Raw genomic sequence first — 22,376 nt, forward strand, 5'->3', positions numbered from 1 at the left:
AAAAGGTGGGTTCATCAGTGCTAGAGTGGTGCATCTGAAGCTTCGGCAGCGTGGCAAGCTATCAAATTATATGAGCATTTTTTTTAACAGAATTCTACTACACAATGACTCCTTAACTTGAGCGATAAAGCAAATGAGAAAGGAAAAGCAATGAAGAGCCCCCAGTGAGCATCATAGTGCAAATTAACAAAACTTTACACCTGGCATTGTTGTAAAAGTAACAAAATTAAATAGCATGAGCAGTGATACCGAATAATAAGGAAATTAATGGGAAATAAAAAGCCCGTTGGAAATAAATATAGATCAGCTTTATTTGTCCTTCTGGTAAAATGGTGGTGCATTTGGATGCAGCAGTGTCTATTGGGTCCATCAAAAGTGTTATTGTCTTTATTAGCATTTTAACATTTTCTTTGCAGTCGCAATATCCTGCTGGACATTAAGAATTTAAGGTACTGCAGGTCTACTCCATCAGTGAGTTGCTCATTGGCGGAGAAACTGAAGGAGCTGGACTTTGAGCACACCATGATGCTGACTGTGACAGAGAGGCATCAGTGCGTGAAGGAAGTGTGCAGTCTAACAGTGAGTAATTGTTTTAGTTGCTTTTGGATACTGTTGGACATTTGTGGTGTGGAATGTTGCAAGTGCAATTCATTGGTTTATTGGTGAATGGCAGGGAAGCTGCATGGCGTCGGTCGTAGCGAGCACTAGGCCTCGAGCCACAGTGTCACTTGTTTGCAACCGCCCAGGAGAGAGGCATCAGAGTCGGGTGCTCTATGGGAATGCCAGAGGCTGTGTGGCACTGCATATATTGCTGGAATCAGTGCTGCCCCCAGTGTTCACTTGGCAGAAGACAAGGTGTATTGTGTTTGACTGCGGATTGTTGCAACATCCATGGACTCAGGGACTTGAGCTATTTTTTTGTGTGACTGTATGTTACTGCTATCCTATATGTGCCTTGTACTGTGTATGACTGTTGGTACTGTGTTTTGCACCTTGGCCCTGTTTTGTTTGGCTGAATGACAATTAAACTTGAACACATGTACATAGAAATATATAGTGGAATGCGTCATTTATGTCAGATCAAATCAGCAAAGATTGTGCCGACATAGCAAATTGAGTTTTTCAGATTTTAATAGAAACCCTTACTGCAATGTATTTATAAAATACAGAAGGTGTGGAATTAAAATTAATAGGGAAGCTTGTATTAATAGTCTTCTTAGTCATTCCCTTGGAATTGTGGATGGCTTGCATTTGCTCATTTTCTGCATTCCAAGATGACTGATTAAGGCAACATGAAAACAACACTCTCCTGCAGATGGTGCAATAGATGTCTGATAGGGAAGGAGGGCAGCTTATGCAGTCGTACTCTTCTGTGGCTTTTTAAGGCACAGAGAATTGCCTCACTGTGCAGAGTAGTGTGCCTCATTTTTGCATACGCTGGATTCCACAGTTCAAAGCAAAATGCTACTAACAGAATCTATCTTATCTAAAAAATAGAAAGCGGATAATAATCTCGGAGCTTCTTGTTTGTTATCATGAGCAATAAATTGAGATTTTACAGTTTTGGTATGGGTATAGGTTACTCTTGTTCCTTTGGCTTTTAGTGTTAGATTCTTGACATTTTCCAGAAACAGAGTGATAGCTGGTTTATTACTCACATATACCAATATACAGTGAAAAGCTCATGATTGCACACCATTCAGACAGCTAATTCCAAACATAAATACATAGAAATAGCAGAGAGGAGAACAGATTGCAGGATAAAATGTAACTGATATTGAGAAAGTGGAATGCAGGTAGACAAAATACTATGTTCTGCAATCAGAATTGTAATTTCCCAGCCATACATCACGAGGAGACTTTGGAGTATGCGTAGTGAGAGAGACATTTTAAACGAAGCAAGAGGGTACAGTTGGGACATTCGGTGCATCACACATCACGAGGAGACATTGGATGGTCCATCATTAGGATCTTGGCAAGGCCCAATAAAAAAGTTAGATTTAAGCGGCATGGCCATTGTATGAGTGGGTCAGTGTTAGGGAAGGGAATTGAGGCTATGCCTCATAGATGCTTCGGCAAGGAAAGGCAGAGGCTGTAGGTGACTTTTTTTTTGTTTAGTTTGTCTTTCTCTCCTATTGTAGTTAGAGCAGTGGAGATGCCATGCAGGATAGTGGGATGCTTCTCTTCTGGGATTTAGAAGGCAGGGAGACCTCCAGTGGCCCTGATGACTACATCTGCAGGAAGTGCATCCGGCTGCAGCTCCTTACACACCATGTTAAGAGACTGGAGCTGCAGCTCAATGAGCTTTGGCTCATATAGGAGACTAAGGAAGTGATAGATAGGAACTACAGGAAGGTAGTCACCCTTGGGTTTTAGGAGGCAAATAACTGCGTGACTGTCAGGAGAAGGAAGGGAAATGGGCAGCCACTGTAGAGTATCCCTTTGGCTGTTCCGTTCAATAATAAGTACTGTATACTGTTTTGGATACTGTTGGGGGGGATGGCCTCCCTGGGGGAGCTGCAGCGACTGGATCTCTGGCACTGAGGCTCAGAAGAGAAACAAAGAGGACTGTAGTAGTGATAGGAGATTCCACAGTTACAGGAATAGAGATGAGTTTCTATGGATGCAATAAATTGTTGTCTCCCAGATGTCAGGGTAAGGGATGTCTCGGATTGGGTCCACTGCATTTGAAAGGTGGAGGGTACACAGCCAAAAATCTTGGTACATATTGCCACCAACGACCATAGGTAGGAACGGTGAGGAAATCCTGGAGAGATGTTAGGAGATAGAAAGCTGAAAAGCTGGACCGCCAGGGTAGTAATCTCTGGATTGCTGCCTGTGTCATGTGCCAGTGAGGGTAAGAATAGGATGATTTGGTAGATAAATACATGGCTGAGGAACTGGTGCAGGGGGCAGGGATTCAGATTTCTGGATCATTGAGATCCCTTCTGGAAGCCCAGTTAGTGGCAGGAGCGGAGCACTTTGAAAAGGTTACTCGCAGGTTGGTGAAGCTTGTATAAAAGTTGAGTTTATTGGGTGTTTGGACATTCTGGAGGCCCAATCAGTGGCAGAAGCAGAGCACCTTGAAGTAAATAAAAGTACAGAAGGAACAAGCAGGGGGAAGGCCATTGTTGGGAGTCGGCTAGCAGTGAGAGTAGGAGCGTTGGGCTTTGACTCAAGAGACTTCGACTAGAAGAGGCTGAGGCCAAAGAGACAAGTTAGAAGGGTTAGTTTTTCCTTTTGTTATTGCTGATTTGATCTTGGTTGCCCATTGTACAGTGCATGCAGGATGGCTGATGTGGCAGTGAAATGCTCCTCCTGTAGGACATGGGAATTCATGGAATCTGAAGGTCTCCCTGATGACTACACCTACGGGAAGTGCAGCCAACTCCAGCTCCTGAAAGACCGCATTAAGGAACTGGAGTTGGATGAACTTAAGATCATCCAGGAGGCAGAGCAATTGATAGGTACGACTTTTGAGCAAGTGGTTACACCCAGAGTGCAGAATTCGTGGAGTAGATTGTTGAACACCAAGAGGTAAAGGGAGAAGGAAGTCAGTGCAGGGTACTGGGGTAGAGGTCCTGTACAGTAAATTTAGGGAGCTAGAAAGGAGACTGAAGAGCAGGACCTCCAAGATGGTAATCTCTGGATTACTCCTGGTGCCACGAGCTAGGGAAGGTCAGAACAGGAAGATAGTGCAGACAAATGAGTGGCTGAGGAGATGGGCAGGCAGCAGGGATTCAAGTTCTTGGATCATTGGAACCTTTTCTGGGGAAGGGGTGACTTGTACGAGTGGGACGGGTTGCGCCTGAACTGGAGGGGAACCAATATCCTGGGAGGGAAGTTTGCTAATGCTATTGGGGAGGGTTTAAACTAGATTTGCAGTGAGGTGGGAACCGAAGTGAAGCAGCTGAGGATGGGACAGTTGGTGCAGAAGTAGAGACAGCTTGTAGGGAGTTTGTGAGGAAGGAAAGGCAGATATTAGAGCAAAGATGCTCTCAGCCTGATGGTTTGAGATGTGTCTATTTAAATGCAAGGAGTATAATAAGAAAGATAGATGAACTTTGAGCGTGAATCAATACATGGAACTGTGACATTGTGGCCAGTACAGAGACTTGGATGTCTCAGGGGCAGCAATGGCTGCTGAGTGTGCTAGGCTTTAGATGTTTCAAAAAGAACAGAGGGAGGCAAAAGAGGTGGGGGTGTGACATTGCTAATCAGGAATAGCGTCATGGCTGCAGGAAAAGAGGTCATGGAGGATTGTCTACTGAGTCATTGTGGGTGGAAGTCAGAAATAGGAAGGGGGCAATAATACTACTGGGTGTTTTTTTTAAATAGACCGCCCCCAATAGTAACAGAGACATCAAGGAGGCAGATTCTGGAACAGTGCAATAGGGTTGTTGTGATGGGTGATTTTAACTTTCCTAATATTGACTGGCATGTCCTTAGACCAAGAGGATTAGATGGTGTGGAGTTTGTTAGGTGTGTTCAGGAAGGTTTCATGATGTAATCTGTAGATAAGCCAACAAGAGGACAGGCTGTACTTGATCTGGTATTGGGAAATGAACCTGGTCAGGTGTCAGATCTCTCACTGGGAGAGCATTTTGGAGGTAGTGACCACGACTCTATCTCCTTCACCATAGCGCCGGAGAGGGACAGGAGCAGACAATTTGGGAAAACATTTAATTAGGGTGGGGGAAATACGATAAATATGATGTTATTAGGCAGGAACTTGCGAATGTAAATTGGGAGCAGATGTCCTCAGGGAAATGCATGGCAGAACTGTGGCAAATGTTCAGGTAACATTTGCATGGCGTTCTGCATCGGTATGTTCCATTGAGGAAGGGAAAGGATGGTACGGTTAAAGAACCATGGTGTACAAAGGATGTAGAAAATCTAGTTAAGAAAAGCTTACAAAAGGTTCAAGAAACTAGGTACTGTTAGAGCTCTAGAAAATTACAAGGGTGTAGGAAGAGCTCAAGAATGAAATCAGGAGAATTAAAAGGGGCCATGAGAAGGCCTTGGTGAGCAGATTAAGGAAAACCCCAAGGCTTTCTACAAGTATGTGAAGAGCAAGAGGATGAGCCGTGTGCAAATAGGACCAATCAGGAGCAATAGTGGAATCATGCATGGAGCTGCAGGAGGTAGCAGAAGTATTTAATGAGTACTTTGATTCAGTATTTACCAGTGCTGTTCATCAGTATTGATAACAGATCTATCCTTGCTTGTGACTGGAGACGCAATTTACATTGCCGGTGCAGGAGGTGAAACAATGAGGGTCGAGAGAAGTCAGCTCCATGTATTCAAAATCCCCTGAGGGCAGCTTCCAGTGCATTTCTGGAATAATGAGGGTACTATCCTTGGAACAGACATCCTAAGGGAAGTAGGGCCACTATAGAGTCAGGAAAGGGAGAAATAACATGGACAAGACATATACAGTGAATATGTGTGGCCTGCTAAGTAGCTGACGTGGCCCACAGAGAGACAGCAGCCACAAGCAGAGTGGAGAGACAGGGAGATGTGTGGGAATCATGTCAGGAGGTCCCAAGCATAGGGGTCAATCACAGTCAGGAGCTGTTAGAGGTAGTGCAGCTGCCTGAGGTGATTACAGTAAAGGCTCACCAGAAAGGGGATAGTAAGGACCAGAAAGAGAATGAGTGTGGCCAGGCATCAGTGTGAGGTGAGCAGTGGAAGAACAAAGACAGAAATTACAGGTGGATAGAAAGAAACTACAACTGCCAGTTTAGTAAGATTACATGGAGACATAAAGGACCAAGGAAAACAGTGTATTGCTAATGAGAGAGAGCAGCAGGGAAAGGAGATAGTCCCCCCACAGTCAGGTGACCAGGTCACGGTGAGGCTGCTGTCTGAAAAAACGGGGTTTGCTCCCCGATAGATAGGACCACAGGTGGTACTGTTAACAAATGACACTCGTGTCTGTGCTGACTCGGTGAGGCAGTCAGTGGAAACACTGGACTCAGGTTAAATTGTACGACTCACCTTCTTGTTACTCCACAGAGCGGGAGATCAAGTGTATCCAGTAACAGTGTAATTACAGCGAACGGAAGAGATGAACACTAGCCGTCACACCAGACATGATCACAGTTGATGGAAAAAGACCCACAGCAAACGAGAAGGCAGAGGACACTGACAGCTTGACAGAAACCTGTGAATAGAATGCTAAAGTGTGATGGTAATGGTGCTCTGTAATGAAGGCTGGTTGCTGAAGGTAGATGATTAGTTGAATAGCATGGAATAGAAAAAAATATATAATATATGTACTTTGATAATAAGTACTTTGAACCTTATCAGTCTGAAATTGTTTGGAAAGTAATTGAAAACATTTTAAAATATATTTTTATTGTAACAATAGCAGCAAATGATTAGATATAGCACCACAGATGAGAGAGTTTAGAGATGGAAAGGAGCAGTGGCATTGAAGAGCCAGGTTAACTCCCAGGTAAATATAACACAACAGTAGCAGAGGTTCATCAGGAACTACTGTAATTAAATTTGCTGACAACGCTACATTGATTTGCCTCATCTCAAACAATAATGAGATGGCGTACAGGGAAGTAGTAATCTCTCTGACACAGTGGTGTCAAGAAAACAACCTCTCCCTCAATGTTGCAAAGACAAAGGAGCTGGTTGTGGATTACAGGAGGAATGGAGACGGGCTGATCCATATTGACAGCAATGGATCTTAGGTTGAGAGGCTTAACAGCTTCAAGTTCCTCAGCATCTACATCACTGAGGACCTCACGTGGCTTGCACACACCAGCTGTGTGATGAAAAAGGCACAACAGCACCTCTTTCACTGGCTGCAAATGTGGAAAGTGGAACAACCAACATTTCAAAACAGCTACAAACCATCCAGCTCATAATTATATACACTTCTGAGGTCACAGCTGCCTGCTGGACTATGAGTGTTCTGTAGTTTGTAGTCTTGATCTTCAAACACACTTTTCCTCAGGAAGTCGATGTTGGGGTGATGATGCAGCCTTGCATGGTTAGATCTGTTGTTTAGGATCACCACTACCTGCCATCATAAACCAAATACAAACGGAAGCCGAATTGCTGCACACAACCACTTGAGGATTCTCCGCAGCCCTTCCCAATTCTCAATCATACTCTCTCATCTTTTACTGTTATTTTCACTGGTATGATGGCTCAGACCTAGGGATTCAGAACATAGAAAGTGCATGTGATCAATTTTTGCACCAATATTTTTATTCTGCAGACAAATCTTTTTGAAGATATATCTTTATGTAAACATACCAAACTCGACGATTGCGGTCTTCCAAAGTTCTAAGAAACAGAACACACTCATTTCAAACATATTGCAGTTTCAAAACTAGCAACAGAATCTGCCAAAGCACATACCTCAGTAAACTTTGTTAAGCAATGTAACTTGTATCTAACATGAGTACATGGTGGGGGAGAGGGGTATTAATCCTATGTCAGCTGCTACATATTAAAGTTCTCTTCCAACAAGCCACTCTTTTGGGAATGTTTAAAAGAAAATCCTTGCAACCAGCTCCATCACAGGCACAACCCTCCCCACCATCAAGGGTACTTTTATGAGGAGATGCCTCAAGAAGGCAATGTCTGTCACTAGGGACTCCGGCCAACTGGGACATATGTAACCTCTTCCTGGTGGTAGTAATGAGGTTACATATGTCCCAGTTGGCATGAATCCTTAGTGATTGATGTTGCCTTCTTGAGGAATCTGAGGACCTAATACTTAACAATCCAGAAACAGCTTTTTCCCCTCTATCAGATTTCTGAATCATCCATGAACCCAGGAAATGCATAATTTTTTACACTAATTTTTATAATTTATAGTAATTTTGCTTTGTCTTTGCAATGTATTGCTGCTCCAAAACAACAAATTTCACATCATCTAAGTCAGTTGACAATAAATCTGATTCAGATTCTTGCCTCTATACAGAATGAATGTGTTTATGTCACTGACACTGTGTTTATTCTGCAGTGCTCCTTCTATTGGGCCTGGTGAGCAGAGGTGACAAGATGCCATTAGGGCCAGAGAAAGGGCATATCAATGGGAAAAGATGGCTTTCCAAATGTCATGTAATGCAGATTCAAAGAAGCCCACTTCAAGGACTGAAATCAATATATTCTTATTAAAATAACCACAAAACAGATATAGAGGAAAGGGGTTCAAGCAGCTACCACTGTTGTACTTAAAATACTTGCACCCACTCCATATACTTGTCATGCATTTGGAAATATAAACCACCTATGAACCACTAGATGATTAATACTCCAACAGGGTTAATACTACAAGAGGGGCTGGCAAAATGTCACCAACCAGTGTTCCAAATCTACTCAGCGCTCCCAGGGGCTGGGGGGGGGGGGGGCATCAGAGACTCAGTAATGGAACAGATGTATGCTTCAACCCAGGGATTCCCAACAGAGATGGCAGTGATTGGAATTGGAGGACAAGGCAACACCAGATACATTCAAGGTCTAGATCCTGCTCTACATGTAGCACTGGTGACATGAAACAAAAGTACTTCTACAGATTAGGAATAGTTAGTATGGCTCTGCCAAAGGCAAGTCGTGCCTTATGAGCCTGATTGAATTTTTTGAGGATATTGACAAAGGTAGAGCAGTAGACATAGTCTATATGGATTTCAGCAAGGCATTTGACAAGGTAAACCTTACAAAGCTCATTGAGAAAGTAAGGAGGCACGGGATCCAAGGGGACATTGCTTTGTGGATCCCGAATTGGCTTGCCCACAGAAGGCAAAGAGTGGTTGTAGACGGGTCATATTCTGCATGGAGGTCGATGACCAATGGAGTGCCTCAGGGATCTGTTCTGGGACACCTTCTCTTTATGATTTTTATAAATGACCTGGATGAGGAAGTGGGGAGATGGGTTAGTAAATTTGCTGATGACACAAAAGTTGAGGGTGTTGTGGATACTGTGGAGGGCTGTCAGAGGTTACAGCGGGACATTGATAGGATGCAAAACTGGGCTGAGAAGTGGCAGATGGAGTTCATCCCAGATAAGAGTGAGGTGGTTCATTTTGGTAGGTCAAATATGATGGCAGAATATAATATTACTGGTAAGACACTTGGCAGTGTAGAGGATCAGAGGGATCTTGGGGTCTGAGTCCATACAACACTCAAAGCTGCTGCACAGATTGACTGTGTGGTTAAGAAGGCTTACGGTGTATTGGCCTTCATCAACCATGGGATTGAGTTCAAGAGCTGGGAGGTAATGTTACAGCTATATAGGACCCTAGTCAGACCTCACTAGATGAGAGGTGACCTGATAGAGGTGTACAAGATAATGAGAGGCATTGATCGTGTGGATAGTCAGAGGCTTTTTCCCAGGGCTGAAATGGCTAACACGAGAGGGCACAGTTTTAAGGTGCTTGGAAGCAGGTACAGAGGAGATGTCAGGGGTAAATTTTTAAACACAGTGGTGAGTGTGTGGAATGGGCTGCCGGCGACAGTGTGGAGATGGATATGATAGGGTCTTTTAAGAGACTACTGGATAGGTACATGGAGCTCAGAAAAAATAGAGGGCTATGGGTAACCTTAGGTAATTTCTAAGGTATGGACATGTTCAACACAGCTTTGTGGGCCAAAGGGCCTGTATGTGCTGTAGGTTTTCTGTGTTTCTATTACAGTATAAACAAAATGCAGTAAAGGAAAAAATATTAATCGTACCTATGCGGAATCTTTTGAAAGAAAAAGACAGGCCAACATTTTTTCTCCTTTCCTTCAATTCTGAATTTTTCCATGCTCCCATCCCCTCTTTCTCCCAAACTAATTAGGCTAACTAATAACAAATACAAAGGCACTTACTGCTGCAATTGGTTGGAGTTCCTGCCTTGGCTGAGATTTATGCCAGAGTCAGTTCCACAGCAATTACTGAAAAAAAGAATCAAACCAGCACACATTATAAACCAGAGTAGGATTAAATATCTTAAACACTGCTTAAAAACCAAAGATTTTTGAAAAAAAATTACTGGGGAAAATTAACAGCAAATACCTTTATTCAATAGCTACTTTTTGGTCTGTAAGGTCACTGAATGTAATTCTAATTGGCTTTTTTTCTGTGGGCTTTGTGTTTGAATTGGGGCTACTAATGTCAAATTTTCCTCTGAACAGCAGACAGAAAACTTGCAACCCATGAAGCTGGGTTTAATTTGAAACAGATTCAAAGTAATTTTCCCCATCTCCCCGTATGCGTACCATCTTGGATAAGCATATTCTACACCTCAGGATATTATTGTTCTGTCAGTCTAGCACAATACCTTTAGGGAATTTTGGCATAAAGTATTCTGCAGTTGATTTCCTCTGTCAACACTTACATATGTATGACTGTCAATACTGTAGTCCAGTAAAGTTATACACTTCTCTTGGTGCAAATAGTGCCTCACTCTACGTATATGTGGCTTGTATCTATTCCATTGCCCCTCACACACACAGAGACGTATCATTTTTATACTCACCAGATACTTTCTTTCAGGATCCTGATGTACATTTGTATGCTCCTGTAATTAAACAAAAAGGATACCAGAAGTCTGAATATTAGTTTTTAATTAAATTGCTTTTTGAAACTTTCTAGTTTGCCTATTGTGATCCAGCAGTTCCTATGATAAGGCATGTTTTGAAACTGTAGTACAAAGCTATGCTAAATATCTCAATCTGACTGAAGTCTGACTAAGATCTGTACTAATTTCTATAAACCAGTGTTACTACTTTTATCTCAGCCAACAGTCCTTTCAATTTGAGTAACCAGCTTTAACAGCTATCTGAACCTTTATGTAATCATGGGCTGTCTATACTTAAAAATACCAGTTCCCCAGCTCAGGTAAAGAAGACCAGAAATAAATTTCTGTCAGAAACCAGGCACTAGTCAGAAGCCAAGAATGCCTATCAGACCTGCACAGGGAGGCACCTCCCAGTCTCCACCCAGCTAACAGGAATCAACAACCTGATGCTGCAACTTCCTGGCCCAGTGCACCTTGCACTTCAAGCTTCATACATCCCTGTATTCTACAGACCATGCCAAGATTGCATCTCAACGGAGCAAGTTCTGGCCTAAACCACCGCTAACTGGGACAATAAAGCACCATCTACAATAAATATGAGGAATTCACCGCTGAGATGCGCCAGTTTTTGACCATTTGGGAAGTGGAACTGGGACAGTGGATCAGATACTTCACCTGCGTCAAAGCTCATGCTTGGTGCTGGATTACACTGTGGAGGGTCTGTGGAAGACCCTCACAGCGGAGTGTGATGGGAATGCAGAAGCATTGCTGGCCCATTACCAACACAGCCTCTTGGAGTGCTTGAAAGATGAGCTGTGTCCCCACGAGATGCCCATCAACCTCGAAAATCTCATCACTCTGGCCCTGTGTTGACAAGTGTCTTTTGGAACAACCCTCCAGAGCATTATCAAGAACCCCAGTTCCATTTCAGGCCGCAGAACCCTCATCAGTAATGCTTTCAGAATCCATGCAGTTAGGGAGAGCTCCCTTAACACCCCAAGAGTGTGAGCATTGCTGGGGAAACAACTTGTGCACTTATTGCAAGCACCCACGCATCAAATACCCATGGCGTCCAGGAAAACGGCACCACCATGTAGAGATGAGGGGCCTTCTATCTGGTAAGCTCCCCCAGCCCTTCATTCCAGCACCATAGCCTACCTCAGTCTCTCTGTACTCCTCCACACCCTGTTGGCTCTGGTGGATTCTGGCGCAACAGGCAGCTTTCTGGATCTGACTATGCGTGCGACTTGGACTCCCTACTGAGCCTGTCTTGCACCCCTTCTGCATAATGGCCATGACAGACGTCCTTGGGGTCTGGGATGGTTAGAGGGTGCACATGGCTTGTGCAGATGACCATTGGAGAGCGTCGCGTGTCTATTCAATTCCTCCTGATCGACTCACTCAGCACTCCTCTCATCTTGGGTCACCCCTGGCTCTCCACTCACGACCCTCTCTTCAACTGGTCATCCAGTTCACTGCTGAGTTGGGGACCCACCTGCCTGCAATCTCAGAGGACTTTACCCTATATTGATGGAAATGGAGGAAACCTTGACCTCACCAAACTCCTGCAGGAATACCACAAGTTAGTCATCACTTTCAGTAAAAGGGATGCCAACACTCTGTTGCCTCAGACCACACAACTGCGTGATTGACCTCCTCCTGAGGTTGTCTGTTCTTCTGCTACCCACCTGAGACCCAAGCCACGAATAACTCTGTTGCCAAACTGTTACGGAACAGCTTCATTCAAGCATCCCACTCCCCAGCTGGTGCAGGATTCTTCTTTGTCAAAAAGAGTGATGGGGGGTCTATTCCTTTTAAGGCAGTGGGGAGATAGTTTGAGTGCAGATGTCTGGAAAACGGAGTAGACGTGGGTGAAGCAGCATCAATGGTGGAGGAAAGGAAACCCCATTCTTTGAAGAAAGCAAAAGGAAAGCCACATCCTGGGAACAGATACGGCAGAGACAAAGAAAATGAGAAAACAGAACAGCATTTTTACAGGAGACAAGGTGGGAAGAGGTATTGTCAAGATAACCATGGGAATCAGTAACTTTATAAAAGATGTCAGTAAAAATTTTGTCTTCAGAGATGGAGACAGAGATTGAGAAAGGGGAGGGAAGTGTCAGAAATGGACCAAGTGAATTTAAGGGGAGGGTGGAGGCAAAGTTGATGAAATTGACGAGCTCAGCTCGGATGCATGAAGCAGCACCAATGCAGTTGACAATGTAGTGGAGGAAGAGTTGGGGAGCATTAACAGGGAAGGCTTGCAACCTTGACTGTTCCACATAGCAAACAAAAAGGCGGGCATAGCTGAGGCCCATGGCTACCCTTTGGAGAAACTGGGAGGAGCCGAAGGAGAAATTGTTGAGGGCAAGGATCAGTTCGGACAGATGGAGACTGGTGGTGGTGGTGGGGAAGGAGGGTACTGAGAATTGTTTGGGACTTTTGTTGAGAAAGGAGTGGAGAGCTTTGAGGTCTTCTTAACGGGGGATACAAGTGTGGAAGGACTGGATATCCATGGTGAAAACCAGGCAGTCAGGGCCACAGGATTGAAAGTTGTTGAGGAGATCGAGAGCATCTGAAGTGTCGTGGATGTAAATGGGAAGTGATTGAACCAAGTGGGATAGAACGGAGTTGAGGAATGCGGACATGAGTGCTTTTTGAATCAGCACATTGGCCCAAATGGACAGCATAAGCACACTCAACTGATGCTGATGCTATTTAAAAACTGTTTGCTCCGCAGTGTCTAACGGTCATACAAGTGCATTAATGAGCAAATGTTCGGCAACAGTCCCCCGTCCCAATTAACTGGCATAGTGTCCCAAGTAAACAAGGGAGGAATCCTGGCTATTTTCTTGATTATTTTTTGTTCTTAAGGGTTGTCCCAAACAATCGGCTTCCCCGATAAACTGAAAGTCCAATTAATTGGAATGCACTATATATGGAAAAATACTGAGTTATGGGAAAGATTACAATCACTCTGGGCAGAATGGCCAACAGAATTCTGTATACACATTAATTAATGTACAGTACAGCATAGTTCACAAGCACATGCACATTCAAGAAGCATCAAGAGTAAGACAGAGTATTAGCTTTAGCTGGTAAAAAAAATACACAAAGATCACTTACTGCTGAAATTGGTTGCTATTTCCACCACTGTCCTGACTGGATTCTACTGCAGAGACAGCTCCATGGCAAATGCTAAGGAAAAATCCAATCAACATTCAATGTAGACCACAGTAGGACCATTTACCTGAACACTGCTTAAAAACTAAGAAAAGGTTTTTGGAAATAATTACCAAGAAAAACACAATAGCCCCTTGGAGTGTTTATTCATGGTATTTTTCATATTTATCATTTCATATTTCCTTATTATCTACTGTAGGTAGTCATTTAGCTCAACAAGACTATGTTGACTCTCAGAACAATCTCATCAATTCCATTCCCTCCTTACTTCCCCAGAACCTAGTCTCTCATACAATCCATTAACACAGCACAATGCTGCCACCAGCCACCTATACTGGAGGGTCATCTACAACGGCCAATTCAGCAAACAATTAACATGTCTTAAGGATCTTAGAGTAAGCTAGAGCACCTGAAAGAAATCCACAAGGTCATGGAGAAAGTGCAAATTCCACACAAAGCACCAGAGGTCAGGTTGAAAGCCAGGTCACTGGAGCTGTGAGGCAGGAGCACCAAAATGTACCAGCATTGTGCATCCAACCACTTCTTAGCCTAAGTTCAGGGAATCTGCTTCCAAGTTAGTTCTGGTAACATTTCTTCACTGAAGGTCCTTTACAGTGACCATATACTGGAGAGGAACAGAAGACCAAACAAAAGAACATCAAACAAATGGATAAGAAAGCACAATAAGAAAGATTTCCTTTATGCAGCATGTTCCACAGTCAAGATAATTAAGTACTGTTATATATATTCATCGTAGTGTGGCAAATGGGTGCTCTTTGCAAAGGAGTCTAAAACAGCAATGAGATAGTGTCGAGAGATCACATTTTAGTGATGTTAGTTAATACCGTGAAATATTGTCAGAATCTGCTAGTTTGCTTGAGTTTTAAACTCAGGAGCCAGAACATCCTTTACATCCATCCAAGACACATTGAGTTTATGCTTTAACAGTTCAGCTGGAAGGCAACAACTCCAACAGTGTAAGTATGACAATTTGAATTATGTACTTAGGAACTTGAAATCAGTCTTTTGACAGAAATGATTGAACTTCATTTAACACATTGAGGTTATTCCAGACATTCTGAGAATGCAAGATCTATTTTCCACATAGTCGTCATCCAAGCAAGATCATTAAATTTGATCAACTGTGTTGTCTGTTCTTCTGCTACCCACCCGAGACCCAAGCCATGAATGACTACGTTGCCATCATTACATAACGTTGAATCCAGTATAGCTGAACCCCTGGTTCAATGGGAAACTGCTCTAAAAAGCTATCTTTTCAACAAACTCAATCTCTTGAGATCTATTACCACTCTGATTTTCCCAGTCAACCTGCATGTTAAAATCTCCCATAACTACCATAACATTGCCCTTTTGACTTGCCTTTTCTATTTCCTGTTGGAAACCTGTGGTCCACCTTCCAGCCACTGTTGGGAGGCCTGTATATCACTGCCATTAACGTCCTTTTACCCTTGCAGTTTCTTAACTCAACCTACAAGGATTCAACAACTTCCAATCCTAAGTCACATCTTTCTACAGATTTGATTCCATTCTTTACCAGTAGAGGCACACCACCCCCTCTTCCTACCCTCCTATCCCTCCGATACATGTAACCTTGGACATTCAGCTCCCAACTACAACCATCCTTCAGTCAGGATTCAGTGATGGCCACAACATCATACCTGGCAATTTGTAATATTGCAACAAGATCATCCACTTACTTACACTATGTGCATTTAGATACAACACCTTGAGTACCATATTCCATATTTGCTATCCTTTCTGATTCTGTATCAATGATTTGATACTCAGCCTGGTGGCTCCAACAAAGTCCCATCACCCCTGCCCTTCCTGACAATCTGACCGCACGCTATGTTTACCTTTTTACCATCCGTCCTAGCCTGAGTCCCTTCACTCTGGTTCCCACCCCACTGCCAAGTTAGTTTTACCCCTCCCCAACAGCTCTAACAAACCTGCCCGCGAGAATATTGGACCCCTCGAGATCAGGTGCAACCTGTCACTTTTGAACAGGTCATACCTTCCTCAATAGAGATCCCAATGATCCATGAACCTGAATCCCTGCCTCCTGCACCAGCTTCTCAGCCACACATTTACCTGCCAAATCACTCACTGGTGTGCGGCACAGGCAGCAATCCAGAAATTACTACCCAGGAGGTCCTGCTTCTCAGTTTTCTACCTAGCTCTCTAAATTCTCTTTTCAGGGCATCATTCCTTTTCCTTCCTATGTCATTGGTACCAATATGTACCAAGACATCTGGCTGCTCCTCCTTCTTCTTTAAAATGTTGTGGACGCGATCTGAGACGTCCCTGACCCTGACACCTGGAAGGCAACATACCATCCGGGTGTCCCGTTCACGTCCCCAGAATCTCCTGTCTGTTCCCCTGACTATTGAGGTCCCTATCACTACCACTCCCTTCTGCACCACGGACCCATGCTCAATGCCTGCAACCCGGTCGTCATGGCATTCTCCCGGGAGGTCATCCCCCACAAAACTATCCAAAGGAGTATACAGTACTTGTTTTTGAGGGGAATGGCCACAGGGGTGCTCTGCTCTAACTACCTATTCACATTTCTCCTGATGGTCACCCAGCTACTCGCCTCCTGCAACTTTGGGATGACTACATCCCTGTAGCTTTGATCAATTATATCCTCGCTCTCCCATACAAGCCGAAGATTATCCAATTGCTGCTCCAAATCCCTAACACTGTCTTCAAGGAGCTGCAGCTGGATGCACTTCACACAGATGTAGTTCCCCAGGAGACTCTGGGTCTCCCAGTTCTCCAACATCTGGCACGAAGAGCACACCACATCCATTTAAATGGTACAGTGAGAGATGGGAAAAAAAACTTTAACAGACACTTTACACAGAGCCGACACCTCCTCCAAGCCGAAGCCTCCTTTGAACCAAAGCCTGTTCACTTCTACTCTCGCCACTGGCCTGCTCCCGACAATGGCTGCTCCGCTTATTCCTTCTGTACCTTTATTTAGTTTGTAGAGGTCTGTTGACGCCACTGATAGGCCATGTACAATGGACAAACACCCTCAAAGCTCCCTTTTTAAATGGCCGCTGCTGACCTGTGAGAAATGCCTCTTGGTAGAGTTCTGTCGATGCCGCTGATAGCCCATGTACATTTTCCTTTGGGATCAATAAAGTATCTATCCATCTATACCTCCTTCTTATTACTATAATTAGGGAGTTGGTACAGGAGCCTGAAGTCCATCATTGAGCATTTTAAGAGCTTCTTTCCCTCTGCCATCAAATTTCTGAATGGTTCATAAACATGATTTTGCTATTCCTCTTTTGCTTTGTATCTATCTGTCTATCATTATAACTTGTAATTTATGTCTTGTGCTGTACTACTGCCACAAAACAACAAATTTTCTTACATATATTTCAGTGATAATAAACCCGATTCTGATGTCCTACACCTCAGGATTATTTTGTTCTGTAAGCCTAGCACAATTCCGTCAGTGAATTTTGACCCTAAATTTCCTGTAGGTAACTTCCTCCATTGGCACCTCGTGTATATTTGCCTCTGCCTTAGTTGAGTAAACTTGTAAGCCTCCCATTGTCCCTTACAAACAAAAGTGTATCATTTCTATACTTACCACATGCTTTTCTTCAGGAGCTTGCAGAATATTTGAATCTTTTCCCTGTAATCAAAGTAGACAGTAATAATTAGGCTCTGAATATTACTCTAAACTATTTTCCAAATATTTATTTATACCAACATGTGACTGTAAAATATATAAAGAGACCAACCTAAACTATTTGTTAACAGGAAGTTCTGATGTTGCACCCTGCATGTAACCATTTGTCACACTCCCATGTGGGGAAGGTCGACAGTGGATCCACACAAAACAGTTACTTTCCTCAAACAAACACCTCCACCCATTAACCCACAACACCCATACTTTATGGGCATACAATCTGTCTATGTATATAATCTAATCTTATGTACATATGGTCAGGCTCAATAATTACTTATACATTGTATTTTATAGAAATGATTTTACATTCATATTTATTGTGCCTTTATTATGCTTATTGTATTTTTGTGCTGCATCGAATCTGGAGTAACAATCATTTTGTTCTCCTTTCCACTCGAGTACTGAAGAATGACAATAAATAGTCTTGAGACTTAAAGAACCTACTACCACTTTCAACACTTACTCAGATGTTTCTTGCTCAGCATGACCACTGTAAAACAATAAAGACTTTTGTTAAGGTATGAAGATGTCTGCTAAAGAGCTGTACATCAACTGTAGATTTTATGTAAGAGATAAAAGCCTTAATTTTAGCCTTATTTATTAAGCATCAGAAGGTGAAAGCAGGAGAGAGAAAAAAGACTTTACATTTTTAAAATATATTCTTTACCCTGATGGCCTAATCTTGCTTGGGGAGTGGGAAAAGGCAGATATCACAAAAATAAATGAAATAAAAGAGATTACAAAATAAATTAAACAGTGCCTTAAATAAGCTGCAGTTAGGTGACTATTGCAGTTATAGAATTGTGGCACGTCTTGGGAACCTCCATCACGATAAGGATGGAATCTCGGTGTTTGGGATCCAAGTCATAGGACAGCTTAACAATTCTGGCCCACCTTGTCACCAATCTAACTAACCCCATCTCTCTGTACAGATTCCTTGGAGCTCCCACTTGATTTGCCCAAACAGAAAACAACTGAGTAATGGCTGGGGATGCAGTTGGAACACAGTAGATATGTAGCAACACTGTGGTACCAATGGAGGGGAACAGATTAACTGGTTTAGTTATCTTCTTTTACTTGAAATGCTGGTACGTGGCTGTATATAGGAAATTTTGTGATGCAGACCCTAACATTTTCCACCCAACCAAATATGGTTTTACACACAACAAACATGGTAGACAGCATATCAAGCAAAATCATTTCGAACTGTATTGAATACAAAAAATATACCATTGCTGAACAACTTTTTCATCAGAGGAACTTTCCTGCAAAACAAAATTAAAAATTTAACTTTTCAAGATGGAAATTCCCATAGTAATCAACACATTCAAGTCAAGTTTATTGTCATTTCGACCATAAACTGCTGGTACAGTACACAGTAAAAATGAAACAATGTTCCTCCAGGACCATGTGCTACATGAAACAACACAAAAACTACACTAGACTATGTGAGTCAGCACAAGGCTACACTTGACTACGTAAAACAACATAAAAACTGCACTAGACTACAGACCTGCACAGGACTACATAAAATGCACAGAACAGTGCAGGGCAGTACAATAATTAATAAACCAGACAATAGGCACAGTAGAGGACAAATTGCAATATAATAATAAATGGTGTAGATGTCAGTCTAGACTCTGGGTATTGAGGAGTCTGACGGCTTGGGGGAAGAAGCTGTTCCACGGTCTGGTCGTGAGAGCCCGAATGCTTCGGTACCTTTTGCCAGATGGCAGCGGGGAGAAGAGTTTGTATGAGGGGTGCGTCGGGTCCTTTACAATGCTGTTAGCTTTGCGGGTGCAATGTGCGGTGTAAATGTCCGTAATAGTGGAAAGAGACCCAGCTGATCTTCTCAGCTGACCTCACTATTTGCTGCAGGGTCTTGCGATCCGAGACGGTGCAATTCCCGAACCAGGCAGTGATGCAGCTGTTCAGGATGCTCTCAATACAACCCCTGTAGAATGTGGTGCAGATGGGGGTGGGAGATGGACTTTCCTCAGCCTTCGCAGAAAGCAGAGACACTGCTGGGCTTTCTTTGTTATGGAACTGGAGTTGAGGGACCAGGTGAGATTCTCCACCAGGTGAACACCAAGAAATTTGGTGCTCTTAACAATCTCAATGGAGGAGCCGTCGATGTTCAGCAGGGAGTGGTCACTCCATGCTCTCCTGAAATCAACAACCATCTCTTTTGTTTTGCTCACATTCAGAAACAGGTTGTTGGTTCTGCACCAGTTTGTTAGCCGTTGCAACTCTTCTTTGTAAGCTGACTCGTCGTTCTTGCTGATGAGACCCATTACGGTTGTGTCATCGGCGAATTTGGTGCTGTGATTTGAGCTGTGTGTTGCAGCACAGTCGTGGGTCAGCAGAGTGAACAGCAATGGACTGAGCACACAGTCCTGGGGGCCCCCCGTGCTCAGTGTGATGGTGTTGGAGATGCTGCTCCCGATCCAGACTGACTGAGGTCCCCCAGTCAGGAAGTCTAGGATCCAGTTGCTGAGGGAGGTGTTCAGGCCCACTAGGCTCAGCTTTCCAATCAGGTGCTGAGGGATGATTGTGTTGAATGCTGAACTAAAGTCTATGAACAGCATCTGAACATACGTGTCTTTTTTGTCCAGGTGGGTGAGGGTCAGGTGGAAGGCGATGGCAATGGCGTCATCTGTTGAGCGGTTGGGACGGTACGCAAACTACCGGGGGTCCAGTGAGGGGGGCAGCAGGGTCTTGACGTGCCTCATGATGAGCCTCTCGAAACACTTCATGATGATGGATGTGAGTGCAACGGGACGGTAGTCATTGAGACAGGACACTGAAGACTTCTTCGGCACGGGGACGATGGTGATGGCCTTGAAGCATGTTGGAACAATGGTATTACTCAGGGAGATGTTGAAGATGTCAGTGAGAACATCTGCAAGCTGGTCTGCACATCCTCTGAGCACTCTGCCAGGAATATTGTCTGGTCCAGCAGCCTTCCGTGGGTTGATCCTGCATAGAGTTTTCCTCACATCAGCCACGGTAAGACACAGCACCTGGTCATTGGGAGGAGGAGTGGTCTTCCTCGTCACCACATCATTTTCCCCCTCGAAATGAGCGTAGAAGTTATTCAGCGCATCTGGGAGGGAGGCATCACCTGCACAGTCAGGTGTTGTTGTCCTGTAGTTGGTGATGTCCTGGATGCCCTTCCACATGCGCCGTGTGTCGCCGCTGTCCTGGAAGTGACTATGGATTCGCTGACGTGTGCACGCTTTGCCCCTCTGATGGCCCAGGACAGTTTGGCCCTTGCTGTTGTTAGGGCTGCATTGTCACCTGCTCTGAAGGCGGAGTCACAGGTCCTCAACAGCGCAAGCACCTCTGCAGTCATCCATGGCTTCTGGTTAGAGTGTGCAGTGATGGTCTTGAACACAGTGATGTCATCGATGCACTTGCTGATGTAGCTGGTCACTGATGCTGTGTCCTCCTCTAAGTTGGTAGAGTTGCCATCAGTTGCAGCCTCCCTGAACCTAAAGCTCCTGCAAAATGCTCAGCATGTTTAAAGTCAGATCTGTACTCTGAGTGTGTCATTAAATGATTGGATCTGCTGCTGTTCCAATTGTTTAACCTATTGTCCCTTTACTATGTGCCAAGAAGAGCCAATGCACAGTGATAAGGAGTAGAAATTCTGTTGGATTTTAAACTCCATAACGGGCAGCTTGACTGATCGCATCACCATCTGGTATGGAGGCATTAATGTAAATGATTGAAAAAGAGCTAGAGAAGGTTATAAACTCAGGCAGCTCCACCATGGGAACTAGGCTCCACACCATCAAGAACATCTTCAAAAGACGATGCCCGAAAAAGGTGGCACCCATCATTACGGACCCTCACTATCCAGGACATGACCTCTTCTCATTACTACCAACAAAGACACACACTCAGTGCTTTAGGAACACCTTCTTAGTACAGCCTTTGGCGAAGGATTATTTTAAGATTAAGATGCTGGGGGCTGTAAACTCAGCCAGCTTCAGCACGGGCATAACCCTCAACCACCATCAAGAACATCTTCAAAAGGTGGTGCCTCAGGATGCTGGTATCAATCATGCCCTTTCCTCATTGGTGGGGTTTTGTAGAGGAGCCTGAAGATCCACACACAAGCATTTTAGGAACAGCTTCTTCACCTCTGTTATCAGATTTCTGAATAGTCAATGAACATTACCTTGCTATTTGTCTTTTGCACTATTTATTTTTGTTGTATAGTATAGTAATTTCTTATGTCTTGCATTGTACTGCTGCCACACCACATTAAATTAAACAACACATCTGTGATAATAAACCTGACTCCGAATGGGAATGTTAGTTTAATTTTATTGTTTGTTTTTCTGTACCATTACAAAGGTAAACTGCAATGCTATGGCTAATAAAAAAAATGTTAATTTGGTAACCTCCTGGAACCTGTTAACTGAAGGTACTGTCAGCTGATTTAGAACTTGTGAAATGTGGGGATATAAGGCACAACATGTTTGTGCAGAGTTTACTGCGTAAATTTTGATGGAGTTTGTGTTTGGGATGCAAGTGCATGGGGGTTTTTAAACACTGAGAATTAAAATTCCTTTACTTATTTTTGGTTCAGCAAGTTAATTTTTATTGTTGAGATTTACTATTTTCTATCTTTGTTTTCTTACTAATTTACAATTCACTATGCACATTTAACTAAAACCAATTGTTTGAACTAGCCAGTAGAAATAAATGGTTAATAAATTAAGCTAAAAATGGCAAGGCAGGAGAGGTTATGTTTTAAGTGGTAGTCTGCAGAAATCACAGAAACCACTGTTGGATCTTGGTGAATCTGTGGTCTAAAGGTTCTCCAGAAGTCAAGGCAGGCATAAAACTTGTTGGTTATGCAGTTTATTAGGTGTAAGAACAAAGACGTGGTGCTCAGCCTATAGTAAAAACTAGCTCAA

The 22,376-nt window shown here is 43.5% G+C and overlaps 1 long non-coding RNA gene across 1 annotated transcript in view; it reads left to right on the forward strand.

Moving 5' to 3' along the window:
- LOC132385245 (uncharacterized) overlaps positions 1-22,376 on the forward strand; it is a 37,762-nt gene that overhangs the window by 7,155 nt on the left and 8,231 nt on the right. The window contains exons 2-3 of the long non-coding RNA XR_009509123.1: positions 417-579; positions 6,019-6,193. This is a non-coding gene — a long non-coding RNA (uncharacterized LOC132385245). The remainder of the gene's footprint in view (positions 1-416; positions 580-6,018; positions 6,194-22,376) is intronic.

The sequence above is a fragment of the Hypanus sabinus genome, chromosome X2, assembly GCF_030144855.1.
Source record: "Hypanus sabinus isolate sHypSab1 chromosome X2, sHypSab1.hap1, whole genome shotgun sequence".
Classification (NCBI taxonomy): Eukaryota; Metazoa; Chordata; class Chondrichthyes; order Myliobatiformes; family Dasyatidae; genus Hypanus; species Hypanus sabinus.